This window comes from Macaca thibetana, chromosome 8 (genome assembly GCF_024542745.1).
Source record: "Macaca thibetana thibetana isolate TM-01 chromosome 8, ASM2454274v1, whole genome shotgun sequence".
NCBI classification, from domain to species: Eukaryota; Metazoa; Chordata; class Mammalia; order Primates; family Cercopithecidae; genus Macaca; species Macaca thibetana.
This window is the reverse complement of record NC_065585.1, coordinates 113,185,937-113,211,023: the sequence shown is the minus strand read 5'-3', so window position 1 is coordinate 113,211,023 and position 25,087 is coordinate 113,185,937. Positions and strand designations below refer to the sequence as shown.

Genomic DNA, 25,087 nt, shown 5'->3' with positions numbered 1-25,087 from the left:
GCTTTCACAGAGCAGAAATTTTTAATTTTAATGATATTCAATATATCAATTCTTTCTTTGATGGATCATGTGTTTAATGTTTTATATAAGAAGTCATTGCCAAACCCAAGGTCATCTGGATTTTCCTCTCTCATCTTCTAGGAGTTTTATAGTTTTATGTTTTACATTTATGTCTATGATCCATTTTGAGTTAATTGTTGCAAAGGATGTATTGTCTGTATTTAAATTCTTTTTTTTTTTTTTTTGCATGTGAATGTCCAGTTGTTCCAGCACCATTTGTTGAAAAGACTATTTTGCTCCTTTGTCAAAGATCAGTTGATCATAGTTATGTGAGTCTATTTCTGGTCCCTCTCTTCTCCTCCATCACTCTATTTGTCTGTTTTTCACCAATACCACACAGCCTTGATTATGTTATCTTTATAGTAAGTCTTGAAATTGGGTAGTCTCAGTGTCTACATTTGTTCTTCTCCATCAATACCATGTTGGCGATTCTGGGTCTTTTCACTCTCCATATATGCTTTAGAATCAGGTTTTCAATATCCACAAAATAACCTGCTGGGATTTTTACTGGGATTGCATTGAATCTATGGATCAAGTTGGGAAGCACTGACATCTTGACAATATTGGCTTTTTCTATCAGAGTGTTGTGGTTTTATATATAGCTATATATATAGTTATATATATGTAGATATATATAGTGTTATATATTTAGTTATATATAGTTATATATATAGTGTTATATATAGTTATATAAAGCTATATATAGTTATATATAAAGCTATGTATAGTTATATATAGTTATGTATATATAAAACTCTCTATATAGTTATATACATAAAACAAAACATGGGAAATATATATTATATATATTACATATATTATATATTTTGTTAGATTTATATCTGAATATAAATATGGTGCTAATGTAAATGTAATTATCTTTTTAACTTCAAATTCCACTTGTTCATTGCTGGTATATAGGAAAGCGATTTAGTTGTGTGTATTGATGTTGTATCCTTCAACCTTGCTATAGTTACTTATTAGTTCCAGGAGTTTCTTTGTCAATTCTTTTGGATTTTCTACATCAATGATCTTATTATCTGCAAACAAAGACAGTTTTATTTCTTTCTTTTTAATCAGTATACCTTTTATTGCCCTTTCTTGTCTTATGGCGCTAGTACTTTCAGTACTGCATTGAAAAGGAGTGGTGAGATATTCTTTCCTTGTTCCTGATCTTAGTACGAAAGCTTTTAGTTTCTGATCATTGAATATGATATTAGCTGTAGGTTTTTTATACATTTCCATTATCAAGTTGAGAAAGTTCCCTCTCTATTCTTTGTTTGCTGAAAGTTTTTTATCACGAATGGGTGTCGGATTTTGTCAAATGCTTTTTTCTGTATCTATTGATATGATCACGTGATTTGCCTCTTTCGCCTGTTGATATGATGGATTATATTCATTGATTTTCAAATGTTGAACCAGCCTTGCACAGTTGGGATAAATCCCACTTGGTTGTAGTGTATAATTCTTTTTATACACTGTTAGATTCAACTTGCTAATATTTTGTTGAGGATTTTTAAGTCTGCATTCATGACGGATGTGAGTTAATAGTTTTCTTTTCTTGTAATGTCTTTCCCTGGTTTTGGTAGGAGGGAAATGCGGGCTTCGTATAATGAGTTAGGAAGCATTCCTTAGGGTTTTGTCTTCCGGATAAGGTTGTAGAGAATTGGTATAATTTATCCTTTAAATATTTGATAGAATTCACCAGTGGACCCATTTGGGCCTGGTGATTTCTGTTTTGAAAGGTTTTTTGTTATGAACTCAATTTATTTAATAGATTTAAACCTGTTCAAATTGTCTATTACTTTTTGTGTAAGTTTTGGCAGATTGTGAATTTCAAGGAATTGGTTCAACTCTGCTACCAAATTTGTGGGCATAGAGTTGATCATAGTATTCCTTTGTTATACTTTTAATATCTGTGGGATCTCTAGTGATGTCCTGTCTTTCATTGCTGAGATTAGTAATTTGTATTGTCTCTCTTTTTTTTTTAAGCCTAGTTAGAGGCATATTAATTTTATCAATAGTGTCAAAGGATCAGCTTTTGGTTTTGTTGATTTTCTCTATCAATTTTCCTGTTTTCAATTTCCTGGATTTCTGCTCCAATTTTTATTTCTTTTCTCTGCTTACTTTGTATTTAATTTCCACTTCTTTTTCTAATTTTGTAAAGTGAAAGCTTAGATTGTTTATTTTTAATCTTTCTTCTTTTTAAATATACGCATTTAATGCTATAACATTTCCTCTGAGAACTGATTTTGCTGTATCTCATATATTTTAATAAGCTGTATTTTCATTTTCACTTAGTTCAAAATATTTTAAAATGTCTCTTGAGATATCTTTTTTGAACTATGTGTTATTTAAAGGGGTGCTGCTTAATCTCAAAGTATTTTGGGATTTTCCAGCTATATTTCTGTTATTAGTTTCTGTTTTAATTCCATTGTGGTCTGAGGGCAGTGTATGATTTCTATTCTTTTAAATTTTTAAGGTGAGTTTTATGACTCAAAATGTGATCTATCTTGGTGAATGGTTCACATGAACTTGAGAAGAATGTGTATTCTGCTGTCTTTCAATGTCAATTATATTCAGTTGATTGATGGTGGTGTTGACTTCAACTGGGCCCTTACAAATTTCATGTCTGCTGGATCTGTTCATTTCTAATGGGGGGTTTTGAAGTCTCTAGCTATAATAGTGAATTTATCTATTTCTCCTTGCAATTCTATCAGTTTTGCATCATTTTGACACCGTTGTTAGGTACATGCACATTAAAGATTGTTATTTCTTCGAAGTCACCTCTTAAGTCTAAGTTTATGTTATGTTGTACAATTTTACACTCTGCTTTTTTCTCACTAAAAACATGATTTTTAATAGGCACAGGCTGTTTTCACTCTACAAGTCCAATATTTCTTAATCAACTTGATTCAGACCAATTTGTAATGATTCAAGTTACCACTGCAGGAAGATGCTATTTATGTGCTCTGGGGAGTGGTACGATGGGGTCCAGGACATCAGGTAGAGAACAGGTTGTGAAGGAGCCCTAGACAGCCAGCAGCCGTCATCACAAAGAGAGATAGCAGAAAAACAAGTGGAAGCTTCAGTTGGGATTGGGCGAGAGAGCAGGTCGGCACCAGTGCAGAATGGACCAGCAATGCTTCATCCATTGGAACACCTGACTCTTATTTCAAAAAATTAGGACCAGGAATCCAAGATGAAAGGAAGTTTGAGTACTTCTTAAGAGATGAGCCAAGGACCTGGGCAGAGGGTGAGCCCAGGTTCAGAGTCCACTCAGACCAGTCACCTAGGCTGACTGTCCAGCAGATCTGACCGATGGGACCTCCAGCCTCTATCCTGAAACTCAGGGACTTTATTTCTCTGTGCTTTAACTTTCTCACCTGCCAGCCTGCAGTGTGTATAACTTCATGTGTCCTGAGCTGCTGAAGCACAGTTTGAAAGTGAGTCATGGTAAATGCTTGCTATGTAAAACTTCTTTAGTAACTGCTTCTGGGAATCACTTCAATTATTGCCCCACTCTGTTTGCCTGGCTGTGGGTCAAGCTTTCCCCTCTCTTTGGGAAACCTGGCCTCGATTGGCCTTGTCTCTGCTTAGAATGGAAAAGGGAAAGGGGACTCTGATATGATTTGGCTCTGTGTCCCCACTCAAATTTCATCTTGAATTGTAATCCCCATGTGTTGAGGGAGGGACTTAGTGGGAGGTGATTGGATCACGGGAGTGGTTTACTCCATGCTCTTTCCCTAATAGTGAGGGAGTTCTCATGAGATTTGATGGTTTAAAAGTGGCATTTTCCCTGTGCTCGCTCTCTCCTGCTGCCATGTTAGATGTACCTTGCTTCCCTTTCGCCTTCCACCCTGATTGTGAGTTTCCTGAGGCCTCCCTGGCCATGTGGAACTGTGAGTCAATTAATCCTCCTGATATGGTTTGGTTGTGTCCCCAACCAAATCTCAAGTTGAATTGTAGCTCCCAGAATTCCCATGTGTTGTGGGAGGAACCCAGGGGGAGGTAATTGAATCTTGGAGGCCGGTCTTTCCCGTGCTATTCTTGTGATAGTGAATAAGTCTCACAAGATCTGATGGGTTTATCAGGGGTTTCCACTTTTGCTTCTTCCTCATTTTTCTCTGGCCACTGCCATGTAAGAAGTGCCTTTTGTCTCCTGCCATGATTCTGAGGCCTACCCAGCCATGTGAAACTGTAAGTCCAATTAAACCTCGTTTTGTTTCCAGTTTCAGGTATGTCTTTATCAGCAGCGTGAAAATGAACTAATACACCTCCTTTCTTTATAAATTACCCAGTCTCAGGTAGTATCTTTACTGCAGTGTGAGAAAGGACTAATACATGCTCTAAAGAAAGGATGAGGCCGGGTGCGGTGGCTCAAGCCTGTAATCCCAGCACTTTGGGAGGCCGAGACGGGCGGATCACAAGGTCAGGAGATCGAGACCAGCCTGGCTAATACGGTGAAACCCCGTCTCTACTAAAAAATACAAAAAACTAGCCGGGTGAGGTGGCGGGCGCCTGTAGTCCCAGCTACTCGGGAGGCTGAGGCAGGAGAATGGCGTAGACCCGGGAGGCGGAGCTTGCAGTGAGCTGAGATGCGGCCACTGCACTCCAGCCTGGGTGACAGAGCAAGACTCCCTCTCAAAAAAAAAAAAAAAAAAAAAAAGAAAGGATGAATCATCATTAAATAAGAGGTTGGGTGAGAGGTGGAGTTAATGGCAATGCGCTTGATGCTACTGAATCAGCTGGGTTTCAGACTATTCTTCTGTCCCGAGGTCTCCAAGGCCTGCTCACAGTGCAGTCATGTTTTGGGCTTCAGGACCTCCAGCTTCTTTACACAGTGGTACCCCTGAGCAAGCTTTCAGTGCCAACCAACTTATTGGCTTCAAAGGCAAGGGTGGGCCTTATCTTGCCGTCCGATTAGGGCTGTGGAATCTTTTGTGGACTAAAATTTCTCCTGAGTCATCTTTTGTTTTCATTGGAATACAGTTGCTGCTTTTCCATAACTGGTTAGTAGAGAATGCTCTGTGACTGCAGTAGGATCCTCCAAAAATCATGGCCTTGAAGCAAGGAGACACTGGTGTAGTAGAATTCAGAGAAGGACTCTTTTCAGCACAAACATCAGAAGCATCGAACTTTGAATCAGTATGTGACTGAGTGCAGTGGAGGAACAAGTGAGAGCAAGGCGGAGAGAAAGGCGTAGAGTGATATGGCCAGGATGCTGAGGCAGATACCCCTTGGTTCCTCCCTGCTTTGTTACCATCAAGACTTGTGTTCATTTTTCACTCAGAGCTTCTGTTTCTCCACGGATTCCCAGCACAGCCTCTCAGGGAAGGGTTGCTTATTCAGCAACTGTTTATTGAGCAGCTACTGAAAAGAAGGAGCCCCTGTAAAGCAGAGCCATGTGTTCATCTTATATGCAAGGCACCTAGCACTGTATCTGGCACATCTTAAACATCAAACCAATGCTTATGGAATGAGTAAATAAACGCATGGGTGGGGAAAAAATAAATGAATGAAGAGGAAGAAATGAATCAATATAGAAGCACTGAGGTTTGAAAATCTTCTTGGAAGAGTTGAGGTAAAGATGAAGCTTTAGGTTTTTGTTTGTTTAAAAAATTTTTTTTTTTTACTTATTTATTTTGAGACAGAGTCTTGCTCTGTCGCCCAGGCTGGAGTGCAGTGGCGTGATCTTGGCTCACTGCAATCTCCGGCTCCCAGGTTCAAGTGATCCTCCTGTCTCAGCCTCCCAAGTAGTTGGGACTACAGGCACATGCCACCACATCCAGCTAATTTTTATATTTTTAGTAGAGACGGGGTTTTACTATGTTGGCCAGGCTGGTCTCAAACTCCTGACCTCAGGTAATCCACCCGCCTCGACCTTCCAAAGTGCTGGGATTACAGGTGTGAGCCACCACGCCCGGCCTGTTTTTTATTTTTTGAGACAGGGCCTCATGTTGCCCAGGATGGAGTGTAATGGTATGATCATGGCTTACAGCAGCACTGGGCTCAATGATCCTCCTGCTTCAGCCTCCGCAGTAGGTAGGACTACAGGCATGTGCCCCTGCACCCAGATACTTTTTTAATTTTTTTGTAGAGACAAGGTCTTGCTTTGTTACCCAGGCTGGTCTTAAACTCTTGGCTTCAAACAACTCTACCACCTCAACCTCCCAAAGTGCTAGAATTACAGGCACGAGCCACTGTACCCGGGCAAGTTTTGATGTCTCTAGCAGTCACTAGCACATCCATGGAAGTAAGTGGGAATAAAAGAGTGGACTCCTTAAAAATACAGAGAAGAGAGAGACAAGGTCGCTAGAGAAGCAGTGAAAGTCCAGATGTTAACCAGCTCCATTGTGTAAGGAGCAATGTGGCCCAACCAGACCAATTTTGTTAATGCCTTTAATGATTAGTTTCCTAGTTAATAATTGACACATCATAACAAAGAAAGCTGAAAACTGATAAGTCAGTTATTTCATCATTTTGGATTCTCCTGTATGTCTAGGTCCTGGTGATAGTCACCAGGTGACAAACCTGGAAACATTGGCAGGGAAGGTACATTTTTAACCTTCTGGTATAGTTAACTAAAATTCAAATAAACTTAAACACAATCTCCTCGCTTACCTGAAGAGTAATGAGGGTTGTCAAGAGGGTGTACTAGGCAGGGTGCGGTGGCTCACACCTGTAATCCCAGGACTTTGGGAGGCAGAGGTGGGTGGATCACTTGAGGCCAGGATTTCGAGACCAGCCTGGCCAACATGGTGAAACCTGTCTCTACAAAAATATACAAAAATTATCTGGGCGTGGTGGCAGGCACCTATAATCTCAGCTACTTGGGAGTCTGAGGCAGGAGAATCGCTTGAACCTGGAAGGCGGAGGTTGCAGTGAGCCAAGATCATGCTATTGCCCTCCAGCCTGGCCGACAAGATGAGACTCCATCTCAAAAAAATAAATAAAATTAAAAAAGAAGGTGTACTGATTGCCCAAAAAATCTGGGCGCCCTAAACAGATCCTCAAATTTTAGGATTTGAGCTCTCAGGACAGAACTGCCATAGAACAGAGTGACCCCACACGTAACTGGAGAGCTCGCTTTAACAGGAAAAGCTCTGGGGATTTTTGCGTCGCCATTTCCTCTTTAAATACAACAGAAAAAATCCATTTAGCTAGGATTCTGGAACTCTGCCAGCTCTTCCTGCCCTATCGGACTATAAAATTCAACAAGGGATCATAAATAATAGACTCTAGTCCAAAAATACATTTGGGGAATCCTGTCCAATAGAATCACTGACGTCAATGACTTCTGCATGGCCTCTGATATTTACTTCAAACAATAAGAAGAGAGATCACAGTTCCCAGTGTTGGTTCCGCTAAGCAGAGCTGAGTGACGGAAATGCAGCCCAGCAGAGGCTTCGCACAGCCTAGGGAGCCCTGGCGTTTAGTTATCTTTTGCTGCGTAATCAATGGCCCAGAACCTAGTGGGTTAAATCAACAACATCGTAGCTCATGACTTTGTGAGTCAGGAATTCCAGAGTTCAACTGGACCGTTTTTCTGCTGTGCATGGTATCAGCTGGGGTCAGGCAGCGGTGTTCAACAAGCTGACTGCCTCCTCTGCAGTATCTAGCATGGCTCCACTCACATCGCTCAAGCTTCAGTGGGGCTGGTTGGAACCACCGACCAGAGGACGTTCCCAGGGCCTCTAAGCCACGGCAGTCTCAGGGTAGTCTAGTGGCCCAGACTGGTGGCCTAGGCCTCCCAGAAAAGGTGTTGTAAGAGACCTGAGTAGAAGCTGCAAAACTTCTTTATGTCCTCTCCTCAAAGCTTCTAGAATGTCACTTCTGTAGCATTTGACTGGTCTAGGAAGTCACTAAGAACAGCCCAGCTCCAACAGCAGGAGCATTAGGTGCCACTTCTCAATGAGAGAAGTAGTATGAAACTGTGGCCATCATTAGCCTGGAACGTTGCAGAGCAGAAGAAACGTCACTGAGCAGACGTGGACCACCTGCACACACGTCCTTTCACTTCTCCAGCTCCTCCCTCCGCAGCAGGAAGGAGACCGGGGAGATCTCAGGCAGGTCTTGAACACATCCTCCCAAGCCCTCTTAGAGATAGGGGATGCTGCAAACATCCCTGGAGATTTGGATGGCCTTCTGGGAACAGCTTTCTCTGTAGTGAACCACTTTCTCTGATGTGTCCCCCTAAGCTCCTAGTCCATCTCTTCTACAAACCTTTTATATCTTTGGAGGCCTTGAAAACTGGAGCTGCTCTTCCTTCAGCAACAGGTTAGGCTTGAACCTGGCACATCCTACCAACACTCAAGTGCATGTGCAAGTTCAGAAACTCCTCTTCTCTTCTCTTCTCTTCTCTTCTCTTCTCTTCTCTCTCCCTCCCTCCTCTCCTCTCCTCTCTCTCTCTCCTCTCCTCTCCTCTCCTCTCCTCTCCTCTCCTCTCCTCTCCTCTCCTCTCTCTCTCCTCTCCTCTCCTCTCTCTCCTCTCTCTCTCTTCTCTTCTCTTCTCTTCTCTTCTCTTCTCTTCTCATCATAGCTCACTGCTGCCTCGACCGGCACTGCCGCCTCGACCGGCTGGGCTCAAGTGATCCTCCTGCCTAAGCCTCTTGGGTAGCTGAGACTACAGGTATGCCCCAATATGCCCAACTAAGTGTTTAAAAATGTTTTTGGTAGGCCGGGCGCGGTGGCTCAAGCCTGTAATCCCAGCACTTTGGGAGGCCGAGACGGGCGGATCACGAGGTCAGGAAATCGAGACCATCCTGGGTAACACAGTGAAACCCCGTCTCTGCTAAAAATACAAAAACTTAGTCGGGCGAGGTGGCGGGCGCCTGTAGTCCCAGCTATTCGGGAGGCTGAGGCAGGAGAATGGCGTGAACCCGGGAGGCGGAGCTTGCAGTGAGCTGAGATCCGGCCACTGCACTCCAGCCTGGGTACAGAGCGAGACTCCATCTCAAAAAAAAAAAAAAAAAAAAAAAAAAAAAAAAAAAAAAATTTTTTGGTAGAGATGAGGTTTCGCTATGTTGCCCAGGCTGGTCTCAAATTCCTGGGCTCAAGCGATCCTCTGGCCTTGGCCTCCCAAAGTGCTGGGATTACAGGTGTGAGCCACGGCTCCCGGCCCAGAAACTTTCTGTTTTTCTAATTCCTAAACACTGAAGCAAGATCATGGGTAAAGACAATCTGTCCAGTCCACAGCAGACACTTATTACCCCCAAGCATGGGGCGGCACAGAGCTGGATGCTGGCAGTACAAAGGAGAAGGAAGAAACACATGGTCAGTCCCCACACACTAAGTGACTCATCGGTAACAATAATAGTGCAGCACTACCGAACCTCATTTACAGGTAAGGAATCAGGCTCAGAGAGGTTAGGTAACTTGTCTAAAGGCACACAGCGAAGAGGTGGCAAATCTGGGCTTAGGACCCAGGTCAGGCCATGCAACTTCATCTCAGAGATAAAAATCCTCTCATGAAAAGGAAGCAAGATGCATTTCTGGGTATTTTTAGAGAGGTTTACTGGGGGTGCTGGTTTTCTCCAACCATTGGGATAACTGGAGCTCACAGTAGAAGACTCAGAAAGGGTCACTTAGAAGGGACCTGATGCCACACACAGGCCCAGCTTTTCCAGTTAAACTACAACTTCTGCAGGCCTGCACTGTCTTATTTGGTGCTCTCAAAAAGTATCCATCCCCTTGAAATCGGTCTGGCAATATATGAAAAGAGCTATAAAATTGTTCCTATCCTTTGACCCAATCGTCTTGCTTTTGGAATATACCCCAAGGAAACATGCAGAAGAGAAAAGAAAGCAAACAGCACAAAGATGTTTACGGTAACACCGTTCATAACAGTGGAAACATGGGACATGACCCAATGCCCAAAATTGGGAAAAGGTTATGCAAACGATGGTACTTGAAGACAATGGAATGTTAAGTTGCTATTAAAAGGAATTAAGTTTACAGATTCTGTGGATGGATCAAAGTGCGTGCATAAGATATTAAGAGAAAAGAATGTAAAAAAAAAAGTATGCTTGGGTTACAAATATAAATCAGTCAGCGTGCTCATTGATAAGGATCAGAAATGAACACGGTGCTGCAAATAGCTGGTACTCTAGATTTATAGCGTTGTTTTTTCTTCTAAAGTTCACAGTGCCATGAAAATACTAACTTTCGGTGTGGAGCAAGAGAGTGGAAAAAAGATCCATCATCTCCTTTTGCTCATGGTGAGAAGAGAGGGGATTTCCTCATCTGAAAGGATTGTGCATCTGCAATGTAATGTGTCTGTAAGAACAGCCCACTCTGTGTTAATCTACCTAACAGAAACACAGTGCTTGGGAGGCCAAGGTGGGAGGATGGCTTGAGCCCAGGCATTTGAGGCTGCAGTGAGCTATGATCGCGCCACTGCACTCCAGCCTAGACCATAGAAGTAGACCCTATCTCAAAAAAAGAAAAAAAAAAATACAGCTTTCAAAACATCTGGCCCACTAGGCTACGTCTTGAAAAGTACATATAGTTGTAGACACCATATTTCAGGGAACACTGACAAACTGGAGCTCATTTCAAGGATGATAGTGACTAAAGACCATGAGAAAATCTTGAAAAGACTTGAGGATGTCTAGCCTGCAGCAGAAAAACCTCTTGGAGACCCAAGAAGCTTCTGTGTAGGCCGTGGGAAGGATTCGTGTACCAGCCCTTGGTGGTACACAAGCACCAAGACTTGTGTACAGAAGTTATGGAGAAGCAGAGTTTAAGTCAAGATGAGGATCAGGGTTATTCAAAAGAGGCCGTGGGATCCACACTACTAGAAGTGTGTAAGCAAAGCACGAAAGATTCTATCACATGAACAACTAATGGTCTCTTTTTCTGTAACCCTCCAATTTGACTTCCAGCAACTTAAATGGGTTTATGCTTCTACCAGGGGACATAGTTTTGCTGATTCATGAGGCTCTGAGGGAAAGGCATATGGTAAAAATGGAATTATCTGTTTGCCAGATGCTAAGATAGTTCTACTGACCCACTGTGCATGGGAATTCCATTTTGAGCTGTTTTCCCAGGACTGGTCAGAAGTGTTTACAGAGTGATGTGGTGGTGAACTACAGACAACTAGAGGTACAATCTGTTGATTTTTTGTTTGTTTATTTTCAATGAAAATTTAACTGTGTGGCATTGAGCAGCATCTGTGACCTTTGACTTTTTTTTTTTTTTTTTTGAGATGGAGTCTCGCTCTGTTGCCCAGGCTGGAGTGCAATGGCACCATCTGGGCTCACTGCAACCTCTGCCTCTTGGGTTCAGTGATTCTCCTGCCTCAGCCTCCCGAGTGGCTGGGATTACAGGTGCCTACCACCATACCCGGCTAATTTTTTGTTTTTTTTTTAGTAGAGACGGGGTTTCTCCATGTTAGCCAGGCTGGTCTTGAATCCCTGAACTTGTGATCTGCCTGCCTCAGCCTCCCAAAGTGTTGGGATTACAGGCATGAGCCACCACGCCTGGCCCAGAACAGGCAACTTTTTTTTTTTTTTTTTAAGAAGGAGTCTCACTCTGTTGCCAGGGCCGGAGTGCAGTGGTGTGATCTCAGCTCACTGCAACCTTTGCCTCCTAAATTCAAGCGATTCTCCTGCCTCAGCCTCCCAAGTAGCTGGGATTACATGCACCTACCATTATACCCAGCTAATTTTTTTGTATTTTTAGTAGAGACAGGGTTTCACCGTGTTGGCCAGGCTGCTCTCAAACTCCTGACCTGGTGATTCACCTGCCTCGGCCTCCCAAAGTGCTGGGATTACAGGCATGAGCCACCGCGTCTAGCCCTTTGACCTTATTAATAAAGCAAACAACCATCAGTCAGCTATTTGTGTTTTCCAGTAGTTATGCTATGCCGTCTGAGAAATCCAAAATCTAAGCCATGATCCCGGCCTTCAAGAAACGTACATGACGCCAGCCACGATGAAGAATGAAGTCAGGGGATCTGAACTTGTGGAGATAATAAACAAGTATAAAAGACAGAAAATACACATGCAAGCAAACAAATACCTAATTGCAAATTGCGATCTGTACTATGAAGTAAATAAGCAAGCCAACGTGATTAAGGGGGAAGGGAGGAGGGAGGTGACTTCTTTAAATCAGATGCTCAGAGCAGGCCTCTCAGGAGAGTGTTATTTATCCCAAAAGCTGAAGACAGAGAAGAGACTGCCACCCAGAAGATGGGAAAGAGAGAAACAGCACGCTGCTAGACACAAAGCATGACACTAAAAATCCTCTAAACCAAAGGGCAAACTTAAACTCATCTTTCAGATGAGTGTCTATTTAAAATGCCCCCTACAGAGTCTAGAGCAGAGCTTTACTCATTTTCGATGCTCAGTACACATGGAGTGAACAGACAAGTGGCTCTGAGAATAGCTTTCTTATTGTTGGGCAATTGATACCCCATTCAGTGTGTACATACCAGCCCCTCTCCTTAGTTACAGCTTCCTGGGAACTCTTGTGGATGACACAAAAGTAAGAAGAGGCCGGGCGTGGTGGCTCACACCTGTAATCCCAGCACCTTGGGAGGCCGAGGGGAGCAGATCACATGAGGTCAGGATTTGAGACCAACCTGCCCAACATGGCGAAACTCCATCTCTACTAAAAATAGAAAAATATTAGCCAGGCATGGTGGCACACACCTCTAATCCCAGCTACTCAGGAGGCTGAGGTCCGAACCCAGGAGGCAAAGGTTGTTGTTAATTGAGATGGTACTACTACACTCTATCCTGGGTGACAGAATGAGAATGTCTAAAAAAATAAAAACCTTGCTCTAGACAAGCCGCCCCCTAGTTCTGCCAATGGTGAACATTCCTAGTTAAGCAGGGTTACCATAACCCACACCTGGACGTATCAAAGAAAACTGTGCATCTATCTGCTCAAAGTTGTTCAAATTCCCAGCCAGGGCACCTGCTCTATCTCAAAATGTAAGACTCTGGAATGAGCACTTTGTAAGTTTCAGGTCCACCACAGACGTTAATGTCTGGTGGGTGGATTGGATTTATGATCAGCATCATCTGGGAATCACATTCTGTCCATTAGGTTGAGCTAAGTGCTGTCAGGAATTTGAGGAAGAGCTCTGCTGAGTGAGGGAGTGAAAAAGTGGTTATGACGTTTTAAGTGACTCCAGATGGCCCCGCAGGTACTGCGGTGGCAGCTCCACGCAGGGCACAGCGACCGAGCAGTCTGCGAACTCACTTAACCCTCAGAAGTTTGGAATCCAAAACACTTGCCATTTGCTGTTTAATTTCACTTGCTTTTTACATGCACTAAGATGACAAGAAACCTCGAAGAGAAATCACCCAGTACACATTTTAGATTGAACATGAAAACTATAAATCTGCCCTTGAAAGTCAAACTTGCCTCACATTATAGAGTCTTGTGGAAGACCAAGTCCCATAAGCACAGCTCCCAGGAGTATAGTTAACACTCATTTCTGTTCTGAATATCTCCGATGAAAAAACAGTGAGGAGGAAAGTCCCTTAACTTTGTTTACAGAGCAATAACTCTGAAGCCAGTAAAAAATTGGACATTGAAACCATAAACAGAAAAAATAGAGAAAGATGTATTTCTAATGGAACCAGGAATAGCAGAGACACTTCTAATATAAACACGTAACTTCAAAGTAACATGAAATACATCCTATGGTACTACAGAAATGGAATTTGAGCCATATTCATCATTGTTTATGAAATTAAACCAGGTAGCAACCAAATGTGACAACATTCAAGGGAAGAAGAATATATTCCAGAAAATATTCTTTTGATTTTGATTTTGATCTCTAGCAAATCCCCAAAATTGACAAATAACAGATGGTAAGTAAGCACTGAGAAAAGGAACGAGTACAAGATACATCGATTAATAAAAATAAAACGGGACCATGATTTGTGATAGAAATCTAACAAAATCTCTCACGGTCTCCTCGTGGTCTGAAGGAGGTCTGCAGCCTCCATGGAGAGGTAATAGCTTCCATAGTTGATAGAACAGCTAAACTGGGCTCTTGGCCCCATATGAGCCTGCAGAGAGATCCCAGAAGCCCTCAAGTGTCTATCCTTAGTCCTGTCCATTTTGATCATATTGTCAGCCTTCTAAATGGAAACGAAGACTAGCTGATCAGGTTTATGACTGACCACATGCTTAAGCAACTGCTGACATATTGGAAAGTGCCACACAGGGGTCCACTCACCCACTCACCAGCTGCTGGACCTTCTCTGAGCTTCAATTTCCTTCTCTGAGTGTTGGTCAAATGAGAATACCTCATAGAGGCTTTGTGAAAATTAAACTACACAACAGAAGTAAAATACCAAGAGAGTGTCAATAAATGTTGACTTTCTTCTAGTGTCAGAAACTGCCAGGATTCAATATCATCTCAATAACTGAGCATTAAAACTCCACAGTGAAATGTAATAGGACAAATATACATCTTATTTTAAAGTATGCCAAGGGAGGCTGGGCATGGTGACTCACGCCTGTAATCCCAGCACTTTGAGAGGCCAAGGCAGGTTGATCATTCAAGCTCAGGAATTTGAAACCAGCCTGCCCAACATGGCAAAACCCCGTCTCTACTAAAAATACAAAAATTAGCCAGGTGTGGTGGCACGCACCTGTAATCCCAGCTACTTGGGAGGCTGAGGCAGGAGAATCACTTGAACCCGGGAGGCGGAGGTTGCAGTGAGCAAAGATCGCATCATTGCACTCCAGCCTGGGTGACAGAGGGAGACTCTGCCTCAAAAAAATTAATTAATTAATTAAAAATAAATAAAGTAGAAAAACAACTCAGGGAATTTTTAATGGGCTACAAATTTAGCATAAAGAGGTTTTTTGTTTGTTTTAAAAAAGACAATCTGAAAATAGAGTGCTAATGATGCAGTATATGGAGTAGGGCTAATGGCTGAATGTTGTAACCAGGCATGGTTTGTTCCATAAAATGATACCTTAAGCCACATTGAGTTAATAAGAAGTACACAATTAATATGGTCTGTGCTTATCCTATAGAAGCCCTATATTTGACATCACTGTAATTGTCATCAGTTCCAGCTATTGTATACTTATTAAATGGTAAACCTAATTATCTCTTAATAATGTGTTCTGTAATTCAAATTTTATAATTTAAATGACTCTTTCCTTTTTCTCTCTGTTAGTCAAAAGTATTGTGATGATTTATAACCTAGTCCCACAAATTCGTCTCAAAGAAGGACTACTGTCATATATATGACAAATGATATTAAATATGCAAGAATCCATCCCTTGAATTTTGGCACATTTGGTTGCTACCTGGCTTAAGTTCATAAACAATTACTGAAAATGACTAAAATTACATTTCTATAGTACTGTGAAGTAACAACATTTTTATATATATTAGAAGTGTCTCTACTATTCCTGGTTCCATTAGAAAGACATCTTTCTCTGTTTTGTCTGTTTATGGTTTTAATGTCCTTTTTTATTTTTTTAACTGGCTTCAGAATTAATAAAATATAAGTGGAACCTAATTTTTAAATATTCATATTGACTGAGATAGCATACTTTTCAAATGCTGTTTACAGAAGCAAGGCTTCACTGAGTCATGTTTACAATGAAGGAGAGGAGAGAAACATTTAAACAAAAAAAGCAGACTGCACTGGGTCTGTGCAGACAGACATTATGAAAACTTTCACAGAGATACTCAAAATCCACTTTCTTTAAATAAGGCTTTGCTCCTCATCTAGCACCAAATATAGCGCATACCAAAGTCGTTAAAAACAAAGCCATTCTTTTAGCTCTGAGTGTAAAAGTGCATCTGCTGTTTTTTTCTGACAAAAAAAGGGAATTATTTTCACCATTTTTAACATGGTCAAAAAGAACCAAATGGATTTTTAGGGTGTTTTCCAAAAGTGAAGAAAACGGGAAGTGAGCTGTTACTAAATATGTAAGAATCTGGATAACTGAATGAATTTAAACCAAATAATATACATAAAACTTCAGTTTAGCAAAAATCAAAGTACAGTATGTTTCATGGGTTCAGAATTGCTGCTGAAACATAGGTATACATAGATCAGTTGTTACCCAATTTATATTGCTATAAATGCAATATTCATGTGAATATGCTAAGGCATATTAAGAATGTAAGTCTTGGCCGGGCGCGGTGGCTCAAGCCTGTAATCCCAGCACTTTGGGAGGCCGAGACGGGCGGATCGCGAGTTCAGGAGATCGAGACCATCCTGGCTAACACAGTGAAACCCCGTCTCTACTAAAATACAAAAAAAATTAGCCGGGCGAGGTGGCGGGCGCCTGTACTCCCAGCTACTCGGGAGGCTGAGGCAGGAGAATGGCGTGAACCCGGGAGGCGGGGCTTGCAGTGAGCTGAGATCCGGCCACTGCACTCCAGCCTGGGCAACAGAGCTAGACTCCGTCTGAAAAAAAAAAAAAAAAAAAAAAAAAAAAAAAAAAAAAGAATGTAAGTCTTCTCATGCCTATAATCCCAGCACTTTGGGAGACCAAAGCAGGTGGATCACCTGAGGTCAGGAGTTTGAGACCAGTCTGGTCCAACATGGTGAAACCCCGTCTCTACTAAAACTACAAAAAGTAGCCAGGTGTGGTGGCACGTGCCTGTAATCCCAGCTACTCAGGAGGCTGAGGCAGGAGAATCGCTTAAACTCGGGACATGGAGGTTCCAGTGAGCTGAGATCACGCCATTGCACTCCAGCCTGGGTGATAAGAGCAAAAAACTGTCTCAAAAAAAAAAAAAAAGTATAAGCCTTGCAGGCTGGGTGGGGTGGTTCACACTTATAATCCCAGCACTTTAGGAGGCTTGAACCCAGGAGTTCAAGACTGGCCTGAGCAAAAGAGTGAGACCTAGTCTCAAAAAAAAAGGGAGGGAGGGAGGAAGGAAGGAAGGAAGAAAGATAGATAGATTAATCAGATAGCACTGGATCTTCCAAAACAAAAAAGTGTATAGGCCTTGTAAGCCAAGTAAAGTATATTACAATGTTCTATTGTTAGACGTTGTTATCAGTAATTTTGTATCTCTGTCCTTCTCTTGTCACACTTTACACTCTTTACACTAAGCAGAGCTTCCCAGTTAAGAAAACATTCAAAACACTTTCTTTAGTTGCCTTGAATGTGAGACACCTTGAATGAATTAAACCTGCTTAGTGCTACCAACACTCATGTTTCTATTGGCTGCTAGTGCTGACCGCAGGGTTGAGGAAGGTAGAAAGATACCCAGATTCCCTCCAAAAATAACCAACATGTTTGTAGAAGCAGTCACTGTCTTCACCACGCTTCCTCCTTTTTTGGTTCAAGTCATTTCCTCCATGGGAAATTATCTGTAAATGAATCAATCTTGTAGCCTAACAGGTTGCCTTTTCCTCGAAATTCTGTTTACTTGGGATTCTTCCCTAATCTCTCCACCAAATATATTTGGAGAAGGAGAAGGGTTTAGTCCTTCTCCTTCTCTGGTTAGCTCTGTGGTTAGAAATGTAAATAGTGAATTTAACGTGACTTCTCTGTGCTGTTTGGAAGGATTCTTGCAGCAAAATGTCCCCCAACCATAAAAAGGCAAGGTGAGGTAATGCAAGGAATTAATCTAGCTGTAGATATGTGCATTGCTATAAATGTAAATAAATATCTGACAGGTGTGATTTAAGTTGTAAAAGAGTCTATTAAAACATAACTATTTTTTATTTAAAAAATCAGAAGGGGCCAGGTGGGGTGGCTCAACGCCTGCAACTCCACACATTGGGAGATCAAGGTGGAAGGATCACTTGAGGCCAGGAGTTCAAGACCAGCCTGGACAACATAGTGAGACCCCCAACTCTATGAAAAAACACAAAATTAAAATGAGCTGGGCATGGTGGCATGCACCTGTAGTCCCAGCTACTAGGTAAGCTGAGGTGGGAGGATCACTTGAGCCCAAGAGTTCAAGGCTGCCGTGAGCTGTGATCTTGGCACTGCACTCCAGCCTAGGCAACAGAGTGAGACTCTGTCTCAAAAAAATAAATAAATAAATAAATAAAGGAGAACAGCTTCAAATTACCCATTTGTGTTCCATTATATTCATAAGCCATGCATTTTACTGGGGCCTGGTTTCAAATTTGCAGTGCTTGCCTACACTCAATGGCAGATATCTCCATTTCCACAAGCCCTTTGGCTCTCTCTCTAAAAATAAATGAGGCCGAGAACAGTGGCTCACACCTGTAATCCCAGCACGTTGGGTGGATCACCTGAGGTCAGGAGTTCGAGACCAGCCTGGCCAACATGGTGAAACCCCATCTCTACTAAAAATACAAAAATTAGCAGGGCATGGTGGCACGTGCCTGTAATCCCAGCTAGTCGGGAAGCTGAGGCAGGAGAATCCCTTAAACCCAGAAGGCAGAGGTTGCAGTGAGCCGAGATCATGCCATTGCACTCCAGCCTGGGTGACAGAGTGAGACTCCATCTCAATAAATAAATAAATAAATAAGAAAGTTTTTTTTTCCTCAAAAAAAAAAAAAAAAAAAAAAATCACACTATTTGTAGATTAAACCAAGTACATAGGTTAAACATGTGAAGAAAGGGATGGAAGAGAAATCAGAGTCAGTGTAGATGCTATGTTTTCAAGCCCAAGCAGTTGGGGAAATTAATGAGTTAAAGTGAGAGGACAGGTGTTATAATCTGCAAAGTGCTACAACAATGTCCGTGATTGGTATAGGTACAGGAACACAGAGAGGAAAAACTAGGAAAGGTGGATGTAGCTAGCAACAAGAATAATGAGTTCAGCTGGGAACTTCCTGTCTTTAAAAGTGAGATATTTAAGCAGAGATGTACCAGACACAGTGAAAGATTTCCACTTGGAAGTTGAGTAAGGTAGCTCACCTGGAGGCAGATTTAGGAGTCATCACATAGGGGTGATGTTTGAGTCTTTGAGCAAATAAGGGAATGTGGACAGGAAACATCATTAATGACAACCCCTTTGAGTTTCACAATATAAATCTTTCCACTGCCTTTTTCTCCAGTACATAGTCAATTGTTGAGGTCTTGTCTATGTCTGCCTTTTCTCTGTCCTTTGTTTGTTTGTTTTAGCTTATGCACTTCCAAAAAGTAAGAATGTGTCTGTTTAACTCACTTTGAACAGTAGAGAACTCAGTATCACTGGCACAGAGGCTCTACAAGTGCAAAGTTCTTACCCAACATGAGTTGGTTTGGCCTAAGCTTGGAGATGGAGGGTCTGGCTCCAGGATATAAAGCATGGAGCCAAGGGTAAGTGCAGAAGCAGGGCTTCAAAGAAAACCCTGCTCAGGCTAGGCGCAGTGGCTCATGCTTGCAATTCCAACACTTTGGGAGGCTGAGGTGGGTGGATCACGAGGTAAGGAGTTTTTGTTTGTTTGTTTGTTTTTTGAGACAGAGTCTTGCTGTGTCGCCCAGGCTGGAGTGCAGTGGTGCAATCTCGGCTCACTGCAAGTTGCGCCTCCCGGGTTCACACCATTCTCCTGCCTCAGCCTCCCAAGTAACTGAGACTACAGGCGTCTGCCACCACGCCCAGCTAATTTTTTGTATTTTTAGTAGAGATGGGGTTTCACTTGTTAGCCAGGATGGTCTCGATCTCCTGACCTCATGATCCACCCACCTTGGCCTTCCAAAGTGCTGGGATTATAGGCATGAGCCACCGCGCCCTGCCAAGGTCAGGAGTTTGAGACCAGCCTGACCAACATGGTAAAACCTTGCCTCTATTAAAAATACAAAAATTAGCCAGGCATGGTGGCGCATGCCTATAATCCCAGCTACTAGGGAGGTTGAGGCAGGAGAATCGCTTGAACCTGGGAGGCGGAGATAGCAGTGAGCTGAGATCGTGCCACTGCAGGTGGAGACCCTGTCTCCAAAAAAAAAAAAAGAAAGAAAAGAAAGCCCTGCTCAGAAGGCAGCACCTATGAAGGTATGTGGTTGCCTGGTGGAATCCACAAGATAGCAAATGAAATGGGTTAGACAAGGAGGGAACCAGGTCTAATGAATAAGGGGGAAAGGTATAACATATGACGGCTTCCCTAACCTCTAGCCCTCTAGTTCCACTTTCCTGTCCCAGCACCATTCTGACACAGTCTCTTCACAGTTCACCCTGTATTGTAGGCTTTGGAATATGCCTCAGGGCATGTGTGTTCCTATGCATCTCAGCTATTTTGTGCTGCTATAACAGAATACCACAGACTGGGTAATTTGTAATGAATATACATTTATTGGCTCACGGTTCGGAAGTCCAGTGTCAAGGGGCTGGCATCTTGTGAGGACCTTCTTGCTGCATCACAGCATGGCAGAAGGTGTCACATGGTGGAAGGGCAAAAAGAGAGGGCAAGGGATAGGCAAGCCCACTCCCACAATAACAAACCCACTCCCATAATAACAAACCTACTCCCTTGATAACAACATTAGCCCATTCTTGAGGTGGGGCCCTTGTGATCTAAACACCTCTTAGAGGTCCCACCTCCCAATACCATTACAATGCCAATTAAATTTCAACATGAGCTTTGGATAGGGACAAACATTCAAACCACAGCGCTCTGTGTACTTTACTATCTTTCCTTAAAGTCAGTTGTGGTTTTGGCTGTCTGTGAATAACCAGATTGTAAGCTTCTCAAAGGCAGGGATGAAGCAGAAGCCCACTGTTCATGGCCTGTCCTGGAACACTGGAGGAACTCCAGCTTTCCTGCTACTTGGGTCTGAATTAAGGACATCCCAAATTTAAGAACTTGGTTTACTACATCACAAGGGTGTTGCCCTTGCTCTACTTTGTTCCTGACACCATTCCCTTCATTCTGCCAGGCAACCGCCTCACTCTCCATCTAGTTATTTGCTTTCCTTATCCCTCACATCCAGTATCTTCTGATGTCCTTAGGCAATGTCTGCATCTTTCTTCTTTGACTCAGCACTCTCAGAAAACCATGCTTTGGAGCACATGCTTAACCTGACCCTAGGATCTCTGCACTTTCCCTGCAAACAGGCCCTGCCCAATGTGTCCCAGAAAGAGATCTGGTCATTTAGTGTTTGTCTATCTCCTCCCTTCTGGCCTGTGAATTCCCCATTTCTGACAATCTTACCCTCATATCTTCTACTCTGGAGATGAGTGAAAAGTTGTGGGTTGAAACCGTTCCAGTTGTGATTAGAATGTATGTGGTCATTAGCAAACAAAATATAATAAAATATAACTCAAATGAATAAGTAAAAGCAGTTCATTTTCTGTGGCTATTCAGCTTTTTGGTTATAGTTGCCTCTTTTTGCATAAAATTAGAACTAGTTTGCTGTGTTTACAGAAAAGGCTTGCTTTGCTTTGCCAAGCAAATTGGCAGAGAAAGTGTTCTTGCAATAAAAGGACACAACATTCTAATATCCTTTCCTAGTTCTGCCCTATAAAACGCAGTCTCTATTGCATTCCCAAGTATCAGGGAATTATAACTTCCCTCCATCACCACCAACACTGCTACAGACCAAGAAAGAAAAGCCAACATCTTTATTAACTCTTTGAATAAATTGTTATTGTGCACACATCAAGTGGTGGGAGCTGGGCTAGGCGTTGTGAGAGTTACAGTCACGTGGAAGCCATGATCCCTGGCCCACAGCTACTCGCAGTCTAGCTGGGGAGATAAGACATGGCTATCAGCCACTATCAGGCAGTTGCCATAAATGCCGTGTACATGAGTGGTGGGATCTCAAGTGCCGTAGGATTTCAGAGGAGGCGGAGAAGAAGTCTGGCTTAACAGAGGAAGTTTGAATCTAGTTGGCCTTTTGTTTTCTCAATAAATATTTATTGGGTGTCTCTGAGGACTGGACTGAGTTCCGTGCCAATTGCTAAGGAACACAACAGTGGGCAAAACAGACATCATCTGTGGCTCTGATGAGAACCTATAGGGGAAAAGATATTAACCAGATGATCATACAATCATATAATTATACCACCTGCTAAATTATCTGAAGGAAGTAGAGGGGCCTATGGGGGCCTATGGGGTCAGGGAAGACTTCCCTATGGAGGGGATGTGGGAGCTAAGATCTGTAGATAAGTAGGAGTTAACCAGGCCACAAAAGAAAAGAGAAGAAAAAAGAAAGGAAAGAGAGAGGGGAGTGAGCATTACAGACAAAGGGAACAGTACGTCCAAAGTTCTTGAGGTAGGAGTAAGCATGGCGATTTAAACAATGAGAAACGCTCTGTGTGTGCGGAGCAAAACTGACAGGGAGGGGAGAAGACTGGAGCCAGACCACCAGGATCTAGTGGGCCCTGGTAAGGACTTGGGTCTTGATCCCAAGAGGAATGAGAATCTACTGAAGGGATTTAATAAGAGGAGAAATGATCATATTTGCATATTAAAAACATATCCTGGCCAGGCACAATGGCTCATGCTTGTAATACCAGCACTTTAGGAAGCTGAGGGAGGAGCGCCTGAGCCCAGGAATTTGAGACTAGCCTAGGCCACATCATGACATCCCGTCTTTGCAATAAATAAATAAATAAATAAATAAACTAAATAAATAAGCTGAGCGTGGTGGCACATGCCTAAGTCCCAGCTACTTTGGAGGCTGAGGCAGGAGGATCACTTGAACCCAAGAGTTTGAGGCTGCAGTGAGCCATGATCCCACCACTGCACTCCAGCCTGGGCAACAGAGACCCTGTCTAAATTTAAAAAAAAAAAAACAAGCCAGGTGTAGTGGCTCACACCTGTAATCCCAGCACTTTGGGAGGCTGAGGTGGGCAGATTACAAGCTCAGGAGTTAGAGATCAGCCTCGCCAACATGGTAAAACCCCATCTTTACCAAAAATACAAACATTAGCCAGGCATGGTGGCACACACCTGTAATCCTAGCTACTTGGGAGGCTGAGGCAGGACAAGTACTTGAACCTGGGAGGTGAAGGTTGCAGTGAGCTGAGATCATGCTATTGCACTCCAGCCTTGACGACAGAGCAAGACTCCATCTCAAAAAAAGAAAACCAGCCAAATAAACCAAAAAAAAAAAAAAAAAAAAAAAAAAAGAATAACCAAATAGGTCAGGCATGTCAGCTCATGCCTGTAATCCCAGCATTTGGAGAGGCCAAAGCTGGCAGATCACTTGAGGTCAGGAGTTCAAGACCAGTCTGGGCAACATGATGAAACCCTGTCTCTACAAAAAATACAATATTTAGCCGAGTGTGTTGGTGTGTGCCTGTAGTATCAGCTACTCAGGGTGCTGAAGTGGGAAGATCATTTCAACCCTGGAGGCTGAGGCTGCAGTGAGCCGCGATCACACCACTGCACTCCAGCCTTGGCAACAGAGCAAGACCCTGTCTCAAAGCAAAACAAAAAACAAAACAGAAACATTATTCTGGCCACAGTGTGGGGAATGATTGGTTGTAGGGCTCTGGAGTAGTTGCAAAAGATCAACTGTAGGCAGTTATACTGATCCAGGCAGCAGTTAATGGCGGGATTGGAGGAGAAAAGTGGATGTACGTGTCAGATACTTGAGAACAGAAAGCTGGTATCGGTTCTTAGGAACAGATCTTGAGAGCATGGAAGGTGTTTTCCTCAATCTCAGTGTCTCCTTCCTAGAAAGGAGTTTGTCTCAGCCCTTCTTCTTCCTCTTAAGAGTGAGCTGCCACAGAGAAGAATTCTCTGCAGGTCCTCCTGGCGTTGACGGAGCTGGGAGTGCTGCCCAGGAGTGGGTGGGTGAGTGGATCTCTGTCTTCTATTGTAGTTTGGATGCAGGTCCATTTGGCCCTCACACTGGATTAAGTCCTTAACACTTCTCTATCGATAAAGCTAATATCTTGGCCGCCATATTTACTCTTCGGTTTATTTCTCTAACTCTGGGCAAAGAAGAGAGAGACGCTATTTATTAGAGAGTTTTTTTGTTTTTTTGTTTTTTTTTTGAGACAGAATCTTGCTCTGTTGCCCAGGCTGGAGTGCAGTGGCATGATCTCGGCTTGCTGCAACCTCTGCCTCCTGGGTTCAAGCAATTCTCCTACCTCAGCCTCCTGAGTCACTGGGACTACAGGTGCATACCACCAGGCCCAGCTAATTTTTGTATTTTTAGTAGAGATGGTGGTTTCACCATGTTGACCAGGCTGGTCTCAAACTCTTGAACTCAAATGATCCGCTCACCGAGGCTTCGCAAAGTGCTGGGATTACAGGCGTGAGCCATCGTGGCTGGCCCTTCTTGAGACTCCAAACAGATTGGATATGGGTGATGGGGCTTGATGGATGGATACGATTTTTTTTTAAGTTTTAAAAGGAGTTTATTGAAGAATATTCTTAGGAAGCCAACAACTTTTGAATTGTCATTTTTTAAATGTTATGTTTTCTTTTCATGCTGTATAATAAAGGTAACGTGTAAGAGGCTATGAGTTACAAGTTTTTTCCTACTGGAATTCTCTGGGAGAGCACAGTATAGTCATTTCTACAATGCTAAAATAATTTGTTTTAAGTTTCTTCTCTGCTTCTCTTCAAAGAGTGATGAATAATAACAGAAGACAGCATTAAAAACCCATTTTCCCCCATCATTCTGTAGTATTGGAGCCAGTATTTTTACCATCACAGTCTACTATTTTTGCTTCATCCACTTTAATAAGTTCTGTCACCTCTCTGAATTCAACATCATTCAATACAAAAGTCCACAGATTATCACAGAATCTGTACGTATTTAGAAAGCTCCTGAAATTGACTCTGCTCCTAACCCTCTGAGCCAATGCTGAAGTTATAGCCTTATCAAACTGAAGTAGAATTTGTAGGTGGTCTGTTGAGACTGTATGAGCTCATCTAGGATCACCTGAAGACTGTTTCCCAAAGCAGTATTTCTGTATAACTGATATGCCATGGCTTAGGAAAAATTGCTCCAACTGCCTTTCTTTTTCCTTTTAGCTTTTTTGTTTGTTTGCTTGCTTGTTTGTTTTTGAGACAGAGTCTTGCTCTGTCACTGACGCTTGAGGGCAGTGGCACGACCATGGCTCACTGCAGCCTCTGCCTCCCAGATTCAAGGCACACACTACCATGCCTGACTTATTTTATCTTATTTTTTTTTTTTTTGAGATGAGGTCTCCCTATGT

General features: G+C 42.6%; 1 protein-coding gene and 1 pseudogene across 1 annotated transcript in view; one reads left to right on the top strand and one right to left on the bottom strand.

The window, feature by feature from the left end:
* SMIM18 (small integral membrane protein 18) overlaps positions 1-25,087 on the top strand; it is a 577,762-nt gene that overhangs the window by 230,168 nt on the left and 322,507 nt on the right. The window lies entirely within an intron of this gene.
* On the bottom strand, positions 24,542-24,858 carry LOC126961812 (transcription initiation factor IIA subunit 2-like; annotated as a pseudogene).